General features: G+C 37.5%; 1 protein-coding gene across 3 annotated transcripts in view; it reads left to right on the top strand.

Moving 5' to 3' along the window:
• Positions 1–19,927, top strand: part of LOC133523862 (protein N-terminal asparagine amidohydrolase) — a 177,453-nt gene that overhangs the window by 63,929 nt on the left and 93,597 nt on the right. The window contains exon 1 of one of the 3 annotated variants that reach the window (XM_061859613.1): positions 17,015–17,153. The exons of the other annotated variants lie outside the window; for them this stretch is intronic. The gene's annotated coding sequence lies outside the window, so the exon portion shown is untranslated. Of the gene's footprint in view, positions 1–17,014; positions 17,154–19,927 lie in introns of those variants that run through there. 3 annotated transcript variants of the gene reach the window in all.

The raw sequence follows: 19,927 nt of genomic DNA on the forward strand, positions 1-19,927 counted from the left end.
AGAACCTCGCAACGGAAAGGCAAAATAAACGTTCCTTCTTGGCTCATTCTTACTTCAAATTTTTCTTCAATTGACATCCTGTCTAGAGTTATTGAATCAGGGGGTGTAGCCAAGATATCACGTGATTGTTCATTAGTATCTGTCATACCAATTTATTCTTCTTAGTGTCGACGATAGACGATTGTAATTTTGTTTTCTATCTTTAAAAAATAATCTGAATTAATTTTCCACCATGTTGTTGTGGGTTGGCCTCTACCTCATTTCTCCTTTAGCTTTAGCGCTCCCTTTATTACATATGTACTTTTTTCGCATATGACTTATCCGTACCATCGTACACACCGTCCGTGGGAAATTAGGAAACCTTATAGCAAAGGCATAAGCTCCAATCGTCTGTCACAGTAGTGTGGTTAGTACGTGCGTGAATGACATTCCTTACGAGGCACTTACAGTGGATGGTTGAAGCGATTGCTCGTTTAGCGTAGAGAGTAAATCTAAGGCCCCTAAGAAGATTAACTGGAAGTATGAACTCGTTAATAATGTCCTCGGCTTAGAAGTTTCAACATTATTTGTAAGGTGTTAACTTTGGAACGGAATTTATAATACGTTACGTAGATCGACTCTTCAAAAGATTACAATTTGATTAGAAGGCATTAATATACAACGGTGTTTGAGAGTTTTCTTCTAAACATAATAATATAGTTGGCAGTCCTCAACTGTGCGTTTCTCCAGGAACTTTCTGCCTCGCACAGCTAAACTGTGGAATAAACTGTCGCCTGCGGTATTTCCGGACCGATGCGACCTTCAAACCTTCAAGAAAAGAGCGTACTCCCATCTTAAAGGCCGGCAACGCACTTACAACCCCTCTGGTGTTGCAGGTGTCCATGGGCGGCGGTAATCGCTTACCATCAGGTGATCCTCCTCTACCATAATTTTTTTTTTACCAAGAGTAAAGTAGAACACTCCTGGAAATAAACACAAGTACATTTTGGATGAATAATTTTAGATCACTGGATTGAGCTTCATAAACCAAAAATTGTCTCCACAGAAGCGATTGAAATCAGGAAACAGCCCAGAAATTTTAATAGGGAAGATGGTTTTAATTTGTCGTTAACTCGGGAACCAGTGATCCAGGAGCTTAAGCCAAGGGATCTATCTTCGGATGGATGTGCGGATATAGTAAGTTAGTGTTGTGTATAGGACTATTGACAGCAATTAACTCAGGTGATCCGTCTGCTCGTTTTACTCCTAATGAATAATATCCAATTAGGTACCATAATAATATCAAACCATTTAAAAGTGTGCCTAAACAGATACCAAATCGGAAAAAAACTATCTGTACTGCGTATAGAACCGGCACAGTGAACCAGTATTTTGCTATTTTGACAACAATTAAAAGAATCTCGCGACCTAAACGCGCAAGCGCCACGAATTTTACGGCGCTTACGACGTTTTAGTCGCTTGGTACAGGTTGCGATTGCGACAATATCATTGTTTGGTATGGCTTCTCTATAGTAATAATAACTTAATAACTATTTTTGTAAACCCGCTTATCCGCTCTGTGCAACCGCGCCAGCTACCGGGCGCCCTTTATTATTATTTGGGGGTTTTGCGGGCGTTTACGTGCCACGTCGACCAAGCAGTGGTTTATTGTAACGGCCCTTTAAAGTTCATTACTAATGCCCGTTGAAGCCAAGAACTTCCAGATTCTTTGGGCCGTAATGTTCTGTACCTCAGAGGGTATCCGGACGCCCTTAGTGTGTTTTGTTATTTTACGCATCGTACAATAATCGTGTCGAGAATAAAATAAAATAATTCTCACTGTTTTATCCGTATAATTATCAGCACCTGCTCCGGATGCCAGATCAGTTTGCCATGTTTATGTTATTGATAATTCAGCACGACTATTCCTTCCGCAACTCCCTGAACTTATGTGTGCCTTATTACACAGTGCTAAGGTCGAAGTTGACTGATGGGCAGCTATGTTCCATCGACAACACTGTTAGTTGACTATTCATAATCTTTATTGCAAAAGACATATAGTTCAACGATGATCAGTTAGTTTTGCTGTTAGTTCATAGAAGAAGACGATGCAAAAGCATCGTAAAAGGCTGATCATTTGTGAATCTTATTACAAAGAGGTAAGGTCGACATCGATTAATTTTCGATATAAGTAGTTCGACTATCGACTAATGTAGTTCTGTTCATCGATGATGCAGTTAACTTGAACCTTGTTGCAAAGGGGTAAGGACGAATAATGGGCACTTCTGTTCGGTTTGTTCGGAATAAATCGTATGATCGGGTGTTAGTTGGATCCCGTTGAAGATGCTCTTGCGTAGTACCTACACAGTGTACAGAAATTATGTATTGTGATGATATTTCAAAAATACAGAATACATTTTGTGGTATTTAGAGTTTTGTGGTATCAATCAAGTGAGAATGTGGGTATATGGGAGAGGAAAAGGCAACCAAAGATATATTAGAATGACTGACAGACGACAATAGAAAGAGGGAGGAGGTAAAAAGAGCCTCCAACACGGGATTAGGGCAACAAGGTGTCAAATGACAACCAAGCACAGCACAATTGCAATTTATTCGGTCATAAATGTTTGCTGCCTATCAATATACATTTTGTACATTTAGTCGCTGATAGGTACCTCAAGTCGTCATCAGATATATTGACGGCCAGGGTGCCCAAAAATACCTGAACATGCACTTTAAGGTTTTTATAATAAAGGCCTTGTCAGATATTTGTGCACACCTTGACCGCTCCAATTATCTGATGGCGAATGGACCTAATATAATGACTGCAATTGAATTGAGGTAACAAAAAACTCATTTTGTAGCTAAGATATGATAAACCTAAACTCACACTACAGAAGAAACACCCACACAATAGAGCGGAAAAAAGATTTTAATTTAAAAGTATTAGTGTACCTTCGTGGTCGACTAAAAATATACGCCGTATAAATATTAGAATCCTAGCTTTACGCTCTTTACGCGCTTTACGTTCTGTGCGCTAAGCCCCGACTTTGCTGGTTCCGATTTGGATGCGAATTATTTTACACACGGCAGCCGTGTATGCGTTGACCTTTACACGGCTCCCTGTAACTCGCTCATGAGTGGTGGCCCTAAAATGATGCTTTCGGGTTTATAGGCCTTTGGGAAAGTAGTTAATTTATTTTTTTAACCCTTCCACGTCGCGTTCGTGGGTTAACGTCCGTATTTTTCATATTAAAGAATAAATGAAAAACGGTTAACCTCAAAAGTAGTGGTAACTTTTTTATTTTATTTATTTATCTTATCTTTATTGCACAATACATGAAGGTAGGACTGGTCAACTTAATGCCTGCAGGTCTAAAGGGCCCACTGATTACCAGTTCGCCGGACGATATCGAAGTGTCAGTTATTCGCAAAAGCTGACAATCGCCAATAACAAAAGGCCGATATCGTCCGGCGAACTGTACCCCTAGTGTACATTTATTCTATATATCGAATAAATGTACACTAGGGATTCTGGTTATTAGTGAGCCTCTTTAGCCGTATTCGAGACTTGCAGGTCAATTCGAACGAACACTGACACCAGAATGACATCTAAATAATGCCATTCGGTTATCGCCCATTTCACTCGTACTTGTCCATGTCCGTACATCATGGACAAGTAAGTATTACATTTCTCCCGAACGCGCCCCTGCATACAGATATGTATACAGATATATATGCAGGGGTGCCAGGCTAATAGTTTTGCTGACTGTACATAAATAAGACGAATTGAGTGAGGTCGCTTGTGAAAACCGAAGCAGAGTTTTAAGGGCCCGCACCCGGCGCGAAAGTAAATAAATGTGGGCCTTATTTACAGGCGTCGTTTCCGCTATGCTTTATCGTTACAACCGCACACGGCCGCATAATCATATATCCCGCTTATAACTGGCTTGCTGGCTAGCGTATATGCCGACTTGGTTTTGGCTAGTCTTCAAGAGGCTTTATTATTTAAAGCTGCAGTGAATTAAGTGATACTTAACAAAAAAATAACCACCTTAACAAAACAGTTTAAAAGGCCATAATCTTTTGGTCTACAGTTACTAGAGTGAAACCACGCTAAGTTTCCATGCATGCCAAGTGCTACCTCAAGTATACTTACTGCCAAAGTTTGTGCAAAAATAGCGTGGTTAGAGTCTATCAAACGAAAAAACACAAATCAGCCAAACGTCGTCTACAAAAAAAGTGACAAATTGAGAACCTCTTTCTTTATTTATATTTGCAGTTGTCGACATTTCGACAGTCAACTTTATTATGGTATACGTTAATTTTGGTCTCTATCTACAATAATTACCTCTATGATCTATGAATAAATCGATATGACTCTTGTTCCTTAGGTACTAACATAAATATTATGTTTTTATTGCAGCTGGTATAGTGTATCTTGCACAACCAAGCGCTGAAAAATTATGAGTTTGTGTATAAATTCCTAGTGCAAGTACTATACTAATGCTCAATAATTCTCTAGAGTCTAAATTAGCTTACCTCATTAAGGAGAGTTCTCACCGCGCATAATTACGCCTAATCGCGGAAACTGTTTATACTTACCTAGACCAGAACTTCGTGAGAACGAGGGCTGGCCGTGTTATGTAAAGTATACATCCGATACGCGTGCTTTATTAGGATAGGACTGCTGATAAAGTAAATAATACGTACACTAATCTGCCCACTAGTGTCCAAGACGACCACGACATTCATATATTCCGTTTATGTCATTTTATGTTATATGTACCTACGTTAAAACAAGCGATTTGCTCTCTGGAAGACCTAATTTAGACAAATATCAGATTGTAATCGTGATTTCTTGGTAGCTTCAGAGACATTTTTGGTAACAACACTAACAACGCTTGAGACTTAAAAAGATTTCGATTCACCAAAAGTTTCAAGGCGCAAAGACTTGCGAGTCTTCAAGACTCGATTACATTCAAGCTTAGTGTTTGTTTCATAATCATAATAATCATAATCATAATCATAATCAATTTATTAATAATACAAATTACAGGTCACAGTAATTGCCTATTTCCTTTAGAAGGTATGTTTAGTGTAGTAAAAAATCGCCTTTCAGTCGGCCTTTGAGATTTGAAGAATCGCGACTCACAAAATCGAAGACATTTAGAGAACGTGTTTACATTGTCCGATCCAATACCAGATGTCGGATACGATTACAAAGAAGTAAAGGTAAAAGTGCCTTTAATATTTTTCTATACATTTACTATGACTTGTTGTTCAAATGAAAGCCTTGCCATAGGGCATTTTCTAGCAGCTGTTTTTCTCCAAAGGTCATCCGACATCCGATATCGGATCGGAAAATGTGAAAACTCTCATAGGATGGCTAATTTCGGCTTTGTACCCTGTAATGGCATCTGAACTTTCGTATTATATTTATTTTAAGTTGTATTGTATTGTATTTATTTATTTGCAAAGAATAAGTAGGTACAAAAGTGTCTTAGGTGGTAAGTGACAATTGGTTGCTTATTCTGCTATTTGTACTAAACAGGTTGTACTAACATGCATAACGAGATCCGTATGCCCACATGACTCTTACGGTCACATAAAACATATTTCCTCGTTCAAATTTATACTTATACCCGCTTTCATTATACTATTAGACAAATTATGTACGATTAGGCGTCGTAAAATCCCGCCGGTGACTTTCCCAGCCAGATTGGTAATGATAAAAACCTATTGGTGTCAGGAGATTGTAGTGGAGCTGAAAGCGCATGTTGCACCTATCTCGTCGACACGGGCCATGGGCTAAGCAAACACTGGGATGGGTCGGTGTAAGTTACAAAAGTCGTATTATAACTATCATCGGCCTATGCATAAATATTATACATATATCACACTACTGGGTATGGAGAGAAGAGAGAGGCTCCTTTCACAATAAGGTTTAGCCTATTGAGTATTGGTTCTGCCTACGTAAGTTCCTGATGGGCTTTGCGTTCCCTCTTGAAAAGCCTTATTGAGCTTACTGAGGGACTTATATATGTGTAGGTTAGGTAGGTAGTGCCAGAAATAGCATTCATTTTTCTAGAAGCGCCAACCAAGTTAGAAACATCATAGCCCGCTAAGTTGTAATCGCTTACGCGAACCCTATGTAACCTTTCGTATATTGTCCATGCAGCCATCTATCCCCGAGTCATTACCATATACTTACTATGCGACGCAATCAACTATCTGTATACAAAGTAATCTTGAGAATAAATACTAGACGACAGATCGTGGCCCGCTAACTTCTAATAGCTTATACCAACCCCATGTTACCTTTCACCGTCGAGAGATATTGTCCGTGCAGCCATCCCCTCATTACCATATATTGCGCGACGCAATTAACTATCGGGATATTGTTGTTGGCACAAGTGCGTTCGGCCGCGGTTGGGAGTGGCGCGTGTGAACTGAGGAAAGTTGCTGCGGTAGCTTTCAGTGGGTACTGGTTTGGTTGTATTGTGATTTTCAGATGGAAACATATAGCTATAGGTACTTGTCATAACTAGCTCCAGCAACGTGCGCACTCAGATCTCTGACTAGTTGTTGAAGGGGACCAATGCGAGAACCGCCTTCCGGCCCAAAGTAATTTTGGGGTCACCCATTGAATTCACGTTACTGCAGAGTTACATCAATTTGCATGTGTACAGTCAGCATCAAAAGTAGCGGACCAATTAACGCTTCATTAGTGTAGATACTAATTTAACATTCTGTAACAACTTAACAAAAAGCGATGTGTTTAATATAGAACAACTAAGACTGTAAAAGATATACTTTTGAATGCGGATTCTAGAAATTTATCTATTTTTGGTAAAGTTATCCGGAATATCAAATACTTTTGGCGCGTTGTTTCATCCCCTACTTTTGATGCTGACTGTACCATTCTTAGTAAATTCCACTTTGTCTCAACAAAATCAACAGAAAAAATGTACTCATTCATAATTATAGGTTACGTTGCCATTGAATTGTACAATTAGTTTTAATCTTATCTCATAGAATCATCTCATCAATAGTCATGATGCATTTCATCATCTGGACCTTCTTGGATGTGTCTTAGCATCTATTATCAAATCAAACATAATATTCTTTGTTCAGTTGAACTTATAATTGTGCCGTTCCATGTGTAAAGGGTCCTTATGTTAAGGGTGCTTATGTCCTTTAACCATGGAACGCTAAAATTAGTTTTATCTAAAGCTAATATCTAAAGTACTAAAGGCTTCATATTTATTGGATATTTTAAAGCTAATCCTGAATGTAAACAGTGTTCAATCTGACAGTAAATGCACGCGCCACGCCCGCTGTCGACGTCAGACACTTGCGCAGGCGCATCCTAACATTACCACTGAAATTACCATCTCTTAACGAACACTCGCCTCAACCAGGTAGAGTTAACTGCACAGTGGTAGCGCGACAAACATGCCTGTTACCCAAGTAGGAGTTACATATTATTGGCTTGATTTTTATTCGGTGACAATTGGCACCTAAAACTGACAATTTCCTATTCATTTCTGGCTGGATATAAATAACGACTGTACCGAGCCTCAATATTTACTTGTGGGACCAGAAGTGTATGATGAATTGTCAGGCACAGTCAGCGTACTGAAACAGCCGGCCTGTGGGATAAGGTAAAATCTTCAAAAGAGGCATTATTTTTGTTTCATGTGGCTATAACGTAAAAATAGAAAAGTTGCATATTTTTTTTAGTAACTACCGAAGAAATTTAACTGGAAAAATTGTTTAAAACTCTAGCTTTTCCATACCTCCTCCTAACACAAGTTGTGCATTTGTAACGGACCTCTTTAAACACTTATACTGGCTTTGAATGAGGCATTATTAGTGTTGAGAATAACGGCCCAGTAAATATTACCAACTTTTGCAAACACGTATCATAATAAATCGAATATTTGAAATACAACTTTATATCGTACGTTTAAGGTACTTATTTGCAGTAAACTTATATTGTTTTATGAGTTTCTTATCGGTAATAATTTACATGACACCATAAACAGTTATTAATATCTCAAGCTTAAGGGAAAACTAAATAATTGTTATTATACATAATGGCGGAGAAATGTCTAAGGCTCTAGCAAATTTATTTGATTACCGCTTTATTTGAACATTACTTGTAAAATGCAAGGCAAGAACTCTGGGTTTTTTAATGACTTGTTTATATGGATTTAAGATGTATCATAACATAACTATCTTCAAATTATAAATAAATAATAGATATTAAAGGACATTATTACACAAATTGACTAAGTCCCACAGTAAGCTCAATAAAGCTTGTGTTGAGGGTACTTAGACAACGATATATATAATAGATAAATATTTATAAATACTTAAATACATAGAAAACACCCATGACTCAGGAACAAGTATCCATGCTCATCACTCGAATAAATGCCCTTACTAGGGTTTGAATTGAACCCGGGACTTCCAGCTTCGTAGGCAGGGTCACTACCCACTAGGCCAAACAGGTCGTCAAAATCAGTTAAAAATTATCATCCATTTATTTCAAACTGATCATTAGTCAGTCATTATTATATATCCTCCTGTCTTAAATTCATTTTTGCAGTTTTGAATTTGGAACGGATCCGGTCACTTACGTTCCTAATTCAAAATGTTCTTCAGAAGAAACCATCCTACTCTTGTTGCAAACCAAAAATATTTGAAAGTATTTTGATTTTGTGTTGTTATGGGTTCACAGATGCGAATTATTTGTACATTGTAGACTTGTAGACATGACATATTAGAAATAGTATTATAGTAATAACGTATTCTTTTCTACATTTTCACAATATTATCAACTTGTATAAAACCTGACCAGTAAAATATGATCACATGCCATATTGCGGGAAGCGCTGGTTGGTGGCCGATGGCCTAGCGGTAAGAGCATGTGACTTTCAATCCGGAGGTCGCGAGTTCAAATCCCGGCTCGTACCAATGAGATTTTCGGAACTTATGTACAAAATATCATTTGATATTTACCAGTCGTTTTTCGGCATGAAAACATCGTGAGGAAACCGGACTAATCCCAACAAGGTCTAGTTTACCCTCTGGGTTGGAAGATCAGATGGCAGTCGCTTTCGTAAAAACTGGTGCCTACGCCAAATCTTGGGATTAGTTGTCAAGCGGACCCCCGGCTCCCATAAGCCGTGGCAAAATGCCGGGACAACGCGAGGAAGAAGAACACGCCATATTGCGGAATTTCATTGGAACTAACTTTTTCGAAGTAAACTGAACTGTCACACTATACGAGAATAACAACGCCCTCCAGACAATGTAAAATTTTCTGAGATAGGGCCCAGGTTGATATTTTCTAAGAAAATTATAATTTCAGGTTACATGTATTATCCCCCTGGCCCTATTATGTGCATGTTCCCTCCACTTGTTACGCCACAGCCACGGCTTCCAATAAATCCCCCGTAAATGTCAATTCGGTTAGTTATTTGAACAGACTATTGTCCTCATCCGTTTGCAACACAATTATTTATGAGCTGTGTTGTGTGGTATTTAAATCAAGGGATCTCCTGATTGTGGCTTCACCTTTCACGATGTCTTACGTACAATGGGACTCTCTATTTGTACAGTCAAATTGATTTCTAGGCCACTATAGCAAGGGAGAATTGAATAAGGTCCCTCATATTCATATTTTACTTTGATAGGTAGATACCGTTTTACGAGATGTTACCTGAATCAAAGATTGGTAAAGACATTTTATTTTCGTAAATGTACACTGAAGAATACATCACTCAAGCACGTTTTTCTTTGTAGAAACGTCACATTTGACACTGTCAATGTCATCCGATCCATATCGTATCTAGACCTAATAATTGACGTATCTTAAAGTTCGAATCGGGCCGTAGAGAAAAGGTAGGTTAGGTATTGGAGAAAAGTGGATTACAAATGCCTGAACAAGGATTTTCTGTGTTTCAGGCAGAAGACATGCAAGAAAAGGTAATGTGTTAAAGACTACTTTTTCGAGAGATTCTCGGTCTAAGCAAGCGGAACGCTAGCTCGGATATTGTTAAATTACGGAGTGCGAAAGAAAATACTACGAAATTTAGATTTTCGACGTTCGCGGTAAGCCGTCTATGAACCGTATCATTCACAAAGACGCATGCCTTGATTCGTATTTTCATGTAATAAAAGGCTAGACTTGACAAATCGCGTCATCGTGAGTGACACGAACTATAACGTAATTATATTTCGTCACTTCATTTCTCAGATATAATTTTATAGTGACCATGTAGTTTCCCTACAGCTAGCATTGCACATATTTAAGACTAAAAACTTCCGCTTAGTTCCGGTTACCGTCCACCGGCACTCCGCTGTTGCGCCGTTCATTCTTTAATTGTGCGAGGTAGCGTACGCACGTCGGTCTAGTTGCCGAGACGTTCGACAAAAGACCAATCTGACGACCGGTCTGACCTAGTGGGTAGTGACCCTGCCTATGAAGCCGATGGTCCCGGGTTCTAATCCTGGTAAGGGCATTTATTTTTGTGATGAGCATGGATATTTGTTCCTGAGTCCTGGGTGTTTTCTATGTATTTAAGTATTTATATATCATATATATCGTTGTCTAAGTACCCTCAACACAAGCCTTATTGAGCTTACCGTGGGACTTAGTCAGTTTGTGTAATAATGTTCTAGTACCTGGGCGACCGAGCTTTGCTCGGTTATAACTATTTATTGTAATATGGTGGTGTATAAGGTGATAATCTTAACTACATTTTTTCACTAAATTAAACTTGTCTAAAACAATAAAAATTAAAAAAATACTTATATATAAACTTGAACATATAAAAAAAAAAGTTAATCACCGGGCGAGTTTCGAACCCGTAACACTCGTTTAGCAGTCCGCGTCTTAACCTGCTGGACCAGACGGACAGTGGCCGGTAACACGAAATTAGCGAACATATTCTGCGTCGAAAGAAAAACGCATGAAAACTCGGAAACACGCGTTTTCCCAAACATAAGACTAATCTAGATCGATTATTTACCCCCAAAAACCCCCATATACCAAATAACAGCAAAATCGTTAGAGCCGTTTCCGAGATCCCGGAAATATACATACATATATATATACAAGAATTGCTCGTTTAAAGGTATAAGATAATATTTATTTATTTAACTTCTTTTTTTTTATAACGCTCTTCGTCTTGTACTATGGTATTTGAGTTGGTGTTCCCCATTACAAAATCCATACTTATGACAATTTCCTCAATAAAGAGGGGTCCGTAAGACTTGCGCGGACTTATGGACCCGCCGGCTATTGGTCGATATATCGTTGACGATAAGTGCGAGCGTGAGTTACGAGTTAATTAAACCAAACCTTCATTCTTGCTCGTAATTACTATTGTATAGGGTTGCCAGTTATACATGTTTGAAGTCCTGCCAAAATTCATGTATCTTGACGATATTTTTTGGCACCAGTCAAGTGGTAGGTACTATCATTACCGGTTGATCAGCATCAGTTAAATGATAAATATTTGTAAATTGTCTAAATAAAACCTGGCTAAGTATTATTAAGATCTTTGAACTTATATTTATGAATATAGAATCCGAGCTCCTCAGATTCTAATAACCACTCACGTGCTTGATATTTTTCAGTGGCTTCTATTATTATAATAAAATAAGGGTGACAGCTGGCAACTACAGCTACCAAAAGTATGTGAGCGGTTAAAAGATAATAAGTTATTGTCAAAAAATATATTTTCGGTACAAGTTTTTATCGCTGACCTCTTTTCTTTCGACAGGAAACTAATACTCATCGAGAGAATTCTAAAAACCTCAAACACAATTAGGTTGCGTTGTTTTATCACAGAGTGCCCATGGCCACCTCCTATCTCCATCATCTGACCAGCTCGATGGTACCATAAATATTGCATTGTCACCGGATTTGCAAAATGCAAAATTACTGCAATAATTATTGATTTTATGTATACATGTAAGGTTGACTGGTAGAGAATGGCTTTTGGCATTAAGTCCGCCTTTTGTACGAGAAGTTTTCTTTCGTGCAATAAAGTTTAAATAAATAAATACACAATTGTGTAGCTCAATGGGAGACCGGCAAGTGGGTCAAATTTAGCTTCCAAGATTTGACCCACAGAAGCATGACACATTAACAGGGCAAGTTAAATTAAAACGACACAATTCACAAATCAATTTAAAAAAAAAGTTTAAGAATCATACGGGTTAAAAATAAAGGCTTTTTGGTATCACTCTTCTCATAAAGCGCTTTCTATAGAAAAAAGTGTTAATTTAATTATCAAGGTATCCAGATATATTCATGTTCTGGCGCCTGGTAACCCTGGCATGGCAATAGGGAACTGCGTCTGATAGCCGAGTAAACAACTAATAGCTAATACCTTTAAATTTAATTACACGTTCAGATGTTATATGGCCGTAACGTTCTGTTGTCGCGGTGAGAGGAATAACGTTTTAATGAGTTACACTCCGACCAGGTTAGGGCTATTACTATTGATGTGTCTTTAGAAATTGTGCAAATTTGCGATTTTCCACATGGAAAGTTGGGGAATTTCTCATATTTTATGTATGAGGATCGAAATATTTCATTTCTTAAACAAAAGATCTATGTTATATATTTTTTCCAGAAAATTCAGAGTTTTTTCTTCACTTATTGGAAACTTTCTTCTACTTGCACATAGTTATAACAGCTATCCCTTTTTAAGGACACGTTCTGCTGAAAGCGACAGGGTATATGTGGTTCCCCTGGCTCTGTCTCTCTGTCCCAGTTCAAGACGGCGGAAAGTGTCCGACAAAAAAATAGTTCCATTATAGAAACCTTCACTTTGCACGGATTAGCAGTAACAATACATATCAACATTAATCGAATTTAAACTGTCGTGAGACATAAATAAAATAAACAATTTGTTTCTTACTTTATGATGGTTAGTAAATCATTTTTAGTTTTTTTTTTTGTTTACATAGTAGTTTTGGAATTGTTAGTTATTTTCTAAATAATTTGTAGATATGTAACAGGAACCCCTCTCAGGTGAAGGCCTCTTCCAAAGTTTGCCATTTTGATCGGTCTAGTGCGGTTTGATGCCAGTTTGGTCCCGCTATTTTTATGATGTCCTCGTCCCAGCGTGAGTGTGGTCTTCCACTGCGTCGCTTGCCTTGAGGCCCTTTCCATAATGTGACGATTTTAGTCCATCTGCGGTCTTTAAGTCGTGAGACATACCGACATTAAACTAATTCTACGGATTCCACTCACGTGTTTTTAGCCACTCGCGCGACATGTTTCGGAGGGCCTAGGTCTCCTTTCCCAAGCACTAACTGCGCGAGCAGCGTTCACGACGGCCGCGATTCGCGTATTGTTCCGCGCCGCGTCCCACGCTGCATTACATTGTTATCCCATAAGAGCACCATGCTTGACGGAGCACTTGGCATGAAATCTTAGCCTGGTCGGACTCTATATACAGCTAGTCGTGGTGTTGTATGTTTATTGTACATATATTAGTAACTCATAATAACCATATTCAAAATGTCCAAATTGTTAATTTTTTCAAAAAAGTTAAAAAATTCTAGGGGTTATTGAAAAATACTAAAATGCCAAAGAAGAAGAATTAAATTGCTAACAGTAAGACTAGTTTCATCAATACCATTACGAGTAAGTGCTCAACGAAGATAACCAAAAGGAATGTATTAACTGCAAAGCATTTCACAGGCCAAGCAAATAATGATGTTGCAGAACTGATCAATTACGCGATTCAAGTTGTCTACAAAGCGTATTTATACACCTGTATCTAATTAAATCTTTAATTCCAATTTCTATGCAATGAAGGAATACCGTTCAGTAGCTATAAATCCTTCTTGGATATTGCAGTTGCTTAGCGAAGTAGAGTCAAACGCTTGTAGGGAATTAGCCCAATGCCTCAGTCACGTCACGAAAGAAACGCTCCTAGCACGTTCGGCGGCGGTTATGGCTATACCCGTACTTGTCAATTGGATTTAAACTTTAAGATTCGGCAGTACGGCTATCACCGTAGGAAACGCCGCCGAACGTGCTAGCGGACACTGAAAAGTTGGTACCATGTACATACCATCGAGCTTATTCGCTAAGAGAGCATCTCTCTCAATGAGTTTTATAACTGCTAAATCGGTCAAAGCTCTTATAGTGCACTGGTTGTGTCTGCGTGGGGTTCAGTCTGGGTGCATTTCTAAAAATAAAGTAGCCTATGTATTCTACCCAGAGCTTATGTTTTCTGCATGCTACATTTCAGGGCAAAGTCGTTGCTGATTGCTATCTTTTACAAAGATTTGACCATTTGATGACGTCATCGTCAACAACATACTAAAACCTGCTGAAGTTTTCCGGATGTGAACTCTAAATATTTCTTTGATGTTTACTAATATTATAAATACGAAAGTGTGTCTATTTGTTTTGAATGATTCACGGATAGTTTCACTTGACTTAATATCGACCGGACTTTAACACCCACCCGCTATCTCCAGTTACCCGTGAACAAGACGTATGCAACTGCGTAGAAATATCGGGAGCTCAAAAACAATACAAAAGGTAATCACGGTCAATATCCCGGTCGATATAAATCTTGTCTGTCTGTCTGCCTGTTGTTACCTCTTAAAGTTTTTTAAACCGCTGAACCGATTTATATAATTTTTCTTTGAAATTTTGAGTATAGAGACTGTTTGTGTCTCGGGGAAGGACATAGTATAGTTTTTATGCCTGAAATCATACCTTAAGGGGGTGAAAAGGGGGTGGAAGTTTGTATGGAGAATCAATAAAAAAACACCCAAATCACTAATTCCACGCAAACGAAGTTGCGGGTAAAAGCTAGTTTACTATAAGGTAAGAGACTATTATATAGTGGTTCACTTGGACATTCCGTCGTTAGTTGGAATAACACCACAAAGGGATGTTCTAATAAGACGTCTACAAGACTTATGGTGCTCCTGCCACCTTCCGCACTTGACTGACCTAATTTTCACAATGATATAGGATCCACCAAAAATCAGTCAGTAGTCGCTGTTAGTGCATTGATTATAGCTACTAATCAGCTACTAATTTCTAAATCTCGCATCTAGTGTTCTTGGTTTTTGACTTTGAATTCTGTTTTGTGGGCGATAAAGTTGACTTATTTTTGATATTAAAATAAGATAGAAGTCATTGAATTGAAAGCGGATTGTTGTGACCTTAACGCTGTGATTATCGATTTAATTGTTGTATAGCGGAATTTGTTTGAAATCTGCATTGATTGTTCTGAGACATTTTACTCACTAATTGATTAATTGCGAATTTCAAAGAAATATTTTAAAGTGAAAATCCAAGTGATATGAAATGATAAAACTTTAATCATTTCTGGTTCTAGGTATAGATAGTGCGCTGCTTGGTTAGGTTAGGTATCTTGACGATATCAATTCTATCATTATCAAAATTAGGTCTGTTATAGAGAACGTTTCGTGAATTCGTAGAATACGTTCATAAATAAATTATATGTAACATTCTTGTTTGTGCAGCTTTGATCGTGGTTTATTTTATAGAAATATGGTTAATCATGTAAATGAAAAACCATAACATTTCCTTGGCTTAGACGACGGGGCAGCTCGACCAACTTAGAACCCCACTAACTAACGTGGACCGTTTTACTTACATGTCTTGTTTTTTTTATGCTTAACGTGGTTTTTGGATATTAAATATTTGTTCGCAAAAATAAAATCAACACTAAACTACATATATGTATATACTAGTTTGACTGTAAGACAGTAAAGGTCAAACGTCTTATTTACTCTCGCTCTGAAAGTCTTTTTACCCTTCAGCTTAAGCGGTGTATTATTACCCAGTATGACTTGGAACTCCGGTAGCCGTTTAAGAAATGTAACGTTCTTACGGTATATGTCGCCAGAGTCCCCTAGCCCCATATGGTGGGAAAATTTGCTGGCTATGGATGAGGTCTTGTTGAGTTGGCAGAGCGCTGGAATATCGATCCAGAAGCCGTGAGTTCAAGTCTCACCCAAGGCAGTAATATTTCCACTTTTAAATTTATTCTAAGCCTAATCGCATCGTTCGCATACTTCTCATCAATGTCGCGTCATGTCCTTAGCTGCAACTCAAAGATGTCGAATAGGCCCACTATAGAAAGTAAACGTATGTCCCTCAACGCGCTCATGTAAGTTCCCAAGCACTTGAATCGAAGATAAGCGCCCCGTAGATAATACGGTCTCAAACATAATTAGTCTGTCATTGCCCGCCATCGTGTTTAACGAAATTTTATCTTTCATCTTTAGGGTTCCGTTGCTGTTCCCGAAAGGTGACAATACTATTACTGATCCTCCGCTGTCTGTCTGTTACAGGGTTGTATCTTAAGAACCATGATGAAGAGACAGTCAAAACTTGTACAATACATAATGTGTATTTATACAATGCCGCTACGCTACAGCAAACAATAAAAATAAATAACATTAAAAATCAGGAGACGTATAATATGGCTTTAAAACCTGTTTGTAAAAATAGGTAATATAAAATATAAATGCACTCAAATGAATGTCTGCATAGTAATTTATTAAAATATTTTGTTACGACTTGTACAAAAATGGGACTTGCGAACTTTGTGTTACCTGTTACAAAGTAGGTTTTAGAATATTGTGCAAAATTTATTACTTAAGTTTTGTTATGTGTTCCACTATGAGTTCGGCAGTCAATAAGTGCGGCTAATTACTTTTTCAGTATGATCAAACTTGACTATAATACATCACAGATGGTGCAGAACCCTATAGGCGCAAGTCCGATTCGCACTAAGCCAATTTTTTCCTTCACAATATTAATGAACCGCATATCGACTTTCACTAAACAATTAACTAACAATTCGCCATCATATATAAACTCTACGTCGTACACAATACGGTCGTACATTTTTGACACTTTTTCTGACAGAGGCGTGTACGTGTTAACATGCGCATATATCACCGCTCGCCACGCCCCCTGGCCCCTTCCCCGCGAATTCTGAGACTCCGCCATTCCACGTTGAGTCGTCTTCGGGAGCGGTTGTCGCTGTCGTCAGTAAAAGTTTGTGCTGAACTGAGTGCCGTGATCTTTTCAATTGACTATCGTGTCTTGTGAAAACTGTTGGAGATTTTTGAAGTTTATGGTGAGTTTATTTTATAATTTTTGGAGTCTGTAATTTAGTAAGTTTAGTTACTTAAGTTTAAGTTATATACTTTAGTTTTGAATTCGCAAAATTGACTATCGTATATCTTGTTTATATTTTTTTGAAGGTTTTTAAATGTTTAAGCTGAGTTTTTTTTAAGTATTTCTATGGTTTGTTATCCCAAAACTTATATGATGTTGAAGTTTTACTTAGGATTCGAGTAAAATTAACTGTCTTTTTTAGTTTACTGTTGTTTTTCTTAAACGTTTCTTAAATTGTGTTGTGTTTCTTAAAATTTTTAGTATTTTCTTAAAGCTTTAGTTCAACTGTAGTTAAAGTAATTTAAAGCCGGCAAAGCGACCCAAAATTTAAAACATGAAAATAGTTACTTGGCTGCCACATTGAAGTGGAAGTGTTAAATTAAAAACTTCCTTGTATTAAAATGATAGCTTGATAAGTAAAAATGCTATTGTTATTATATGCTCATTAAGTTCATTCTTTAACTTAGTGAATGAGTTATGAAGTTATATATGATAAGAAGTTCGATATGCATACAGCTGATAAGAAGGCTGTTCAAAATGTAATATTGTATGATAAGGGTTAAGATAATGGCACGCGTTTTATTTATTATTTGGAACTTTGTAATGTTATTATTTTACTCAATTTATATATTTAGTGGAATTAGGTTTGCATTAAACAAACGTAATGCTTATAATAATTTGGAAAATAACATAAATAAATAAATATTATAGGACATTATTACATAAATTGACTAAGTCCCACAGTAAGCTCAACAGGGCTTGTGTTGAGGGTACTTAGACAACGATATATATAGTATATAAATATTTATAAATACTTAAATACATAGAAAACACCCATGACTCAGGAACAAATATCACACGAATAAATGCCCTTACCAGGATTTAAACCCGGGACCATCGGCTTCGTAGGCAGGGTCACTACCCACTAGGCCAAATCGGTCGTCAAAACATACCTATATTGATTTTTCTGTATTATACCTAAAAATGTTAAAGATTAATTTTAGGTTTTATAGGCCTCTGTAGGGTAAATAGTAGAGTTTAGCGGTATCGGTAGGTAGAGTCATTTAGTTGTGCCGCTATGGCCAATCGTATTAGCTTTATCATAAATAAATTCTGCCAATTAATTTGCAACAAGCATTACGCGAATTTAACGTTTTAGGAAAAGGGTTTTACATACCTGTAGAAATTTAAATGATTGAGGTTTTTAATCCTATCCATATATTATATTCATGTAAAGGCTATTAGCTTTTCATAACTACTCTTGATGTCTCAGAGGAGGCTCTTTTCTTAAGAACGCCCTTTACGTCTTTCTCTTAACCGTCGGATTTAAACATAAGTCTAAAATATCGTTAGATTCTTATCACTATTTTATATCTCTATTATTATCTTTATTGCATACTTCACTCGAATTCAATACAAATACGCAGAAAAAACACGTACATAAAGATAAAATTAATGTAGGTAGAGCTAGTTTTTATCGCTAAAAAGCCTCTTTTAGACAACAATTGCCACATATTATTAGTTTTCGTGCTAAATACTGCGGGAGACCAACTTGTTGATGCGCTATGGGCGGAGTTTCAATTAGGTATTTTATTATTTGCGCATGCGTCCTAGCAAGCCAGTTTTTTCGCTAAATGCAAGCTGATAAGCTGGTAATAGTATGTACTGTACATTGTGCAACGCCCCTCGGGTAAAGGAAATAGTGGAAACAAATTAAAGACCCAAGTTTGCAATATTCTTACCCCCGAAGTTACACGCAATGTTTTTCATCAAACATGCAAAGAAAAACTAAATTTCAAGCGAAATAATTCTTAAATACGATGACATTCCAAACATTCGTTCGCCATTATGTTATTTTTTGTCAGGTTAGGCATCGAAGGCACGTACTTACCTATCCGGCATTCAGCCACGATTGAAAATTGTGTAAAAATATTTTAAACATACTGAAACAAAAATATTAAATTATAAACGTCAGTATTTTGAAAGTAAAACTCATTTATACCTACTTGGTTATTATGAATAAGTTACATAATAATAAACAATCTTCAACGATCAAAAGTAACGGGAGAACCGGTAAGAAACAAACACCATTTTTTTTTTCAAAATAATACTAGGTACCTCGTAGATCTCGTGGGAGATGGCGGGACGAACTTGATGCCTTCGGCAGAGACTGGTGGGAGACTTCCGAGGATAGGGACACGTGGAAGAATAAGAGGGAGGCCTTTGCCCAGCCGTGGGACAATATGGGCTAATAATAATAATAATAATAAATAATAGTAGGTACTAAATTCATCGTGCAATGTAGTTATATAAAGGAGATGTAGGTAATAGCTTGTATTTTATTTTACTTAATCGAATGAACAAGTTTTTGTCCTCAGACAGAAGGGCAAGGCAGAAATAGTAACGCTTTTGCACAGCGGGCGTTAGGTCTTGAGTCTTGACTTGGCGTTGATGGACCCATAATTTTTATGTCACATGCGGCGTTGGCGGCTTTGACGTATGCAAAACCAAACAAACTTTTATTATCTTGTGAAATACGTAAAATTTTGATTGATGGACACGAAAACATTGTAAACCTACAACATAGCTTAGTAGCCCGGCGGTGGCAGTATGGTTCCATTTTTATTCACTATGCCCGTCACCTTGTTAGAACGTGACAAAGCATGGTGACAAATGATAAAGAGCCGACCATGTTAGACCTACAGGAGGGACCCTTTTTCACCACGGTGACAA

This window comes from Cydia pomonella, chromosome 12 (genome assembly GCF_033807575.1).
Source record: "Cydia pomonella isolate Wapato2018A chromosome 12, ilCydPomo1, whole genome shotgun sequence".
NCBI classification, from domain to species: domain Eukaryota; kingdom Metazoa; phylum Arthropoda; class Insecta; order Lepidoptera; family Tortricidae; genus Cydia; species Cydia pomonella.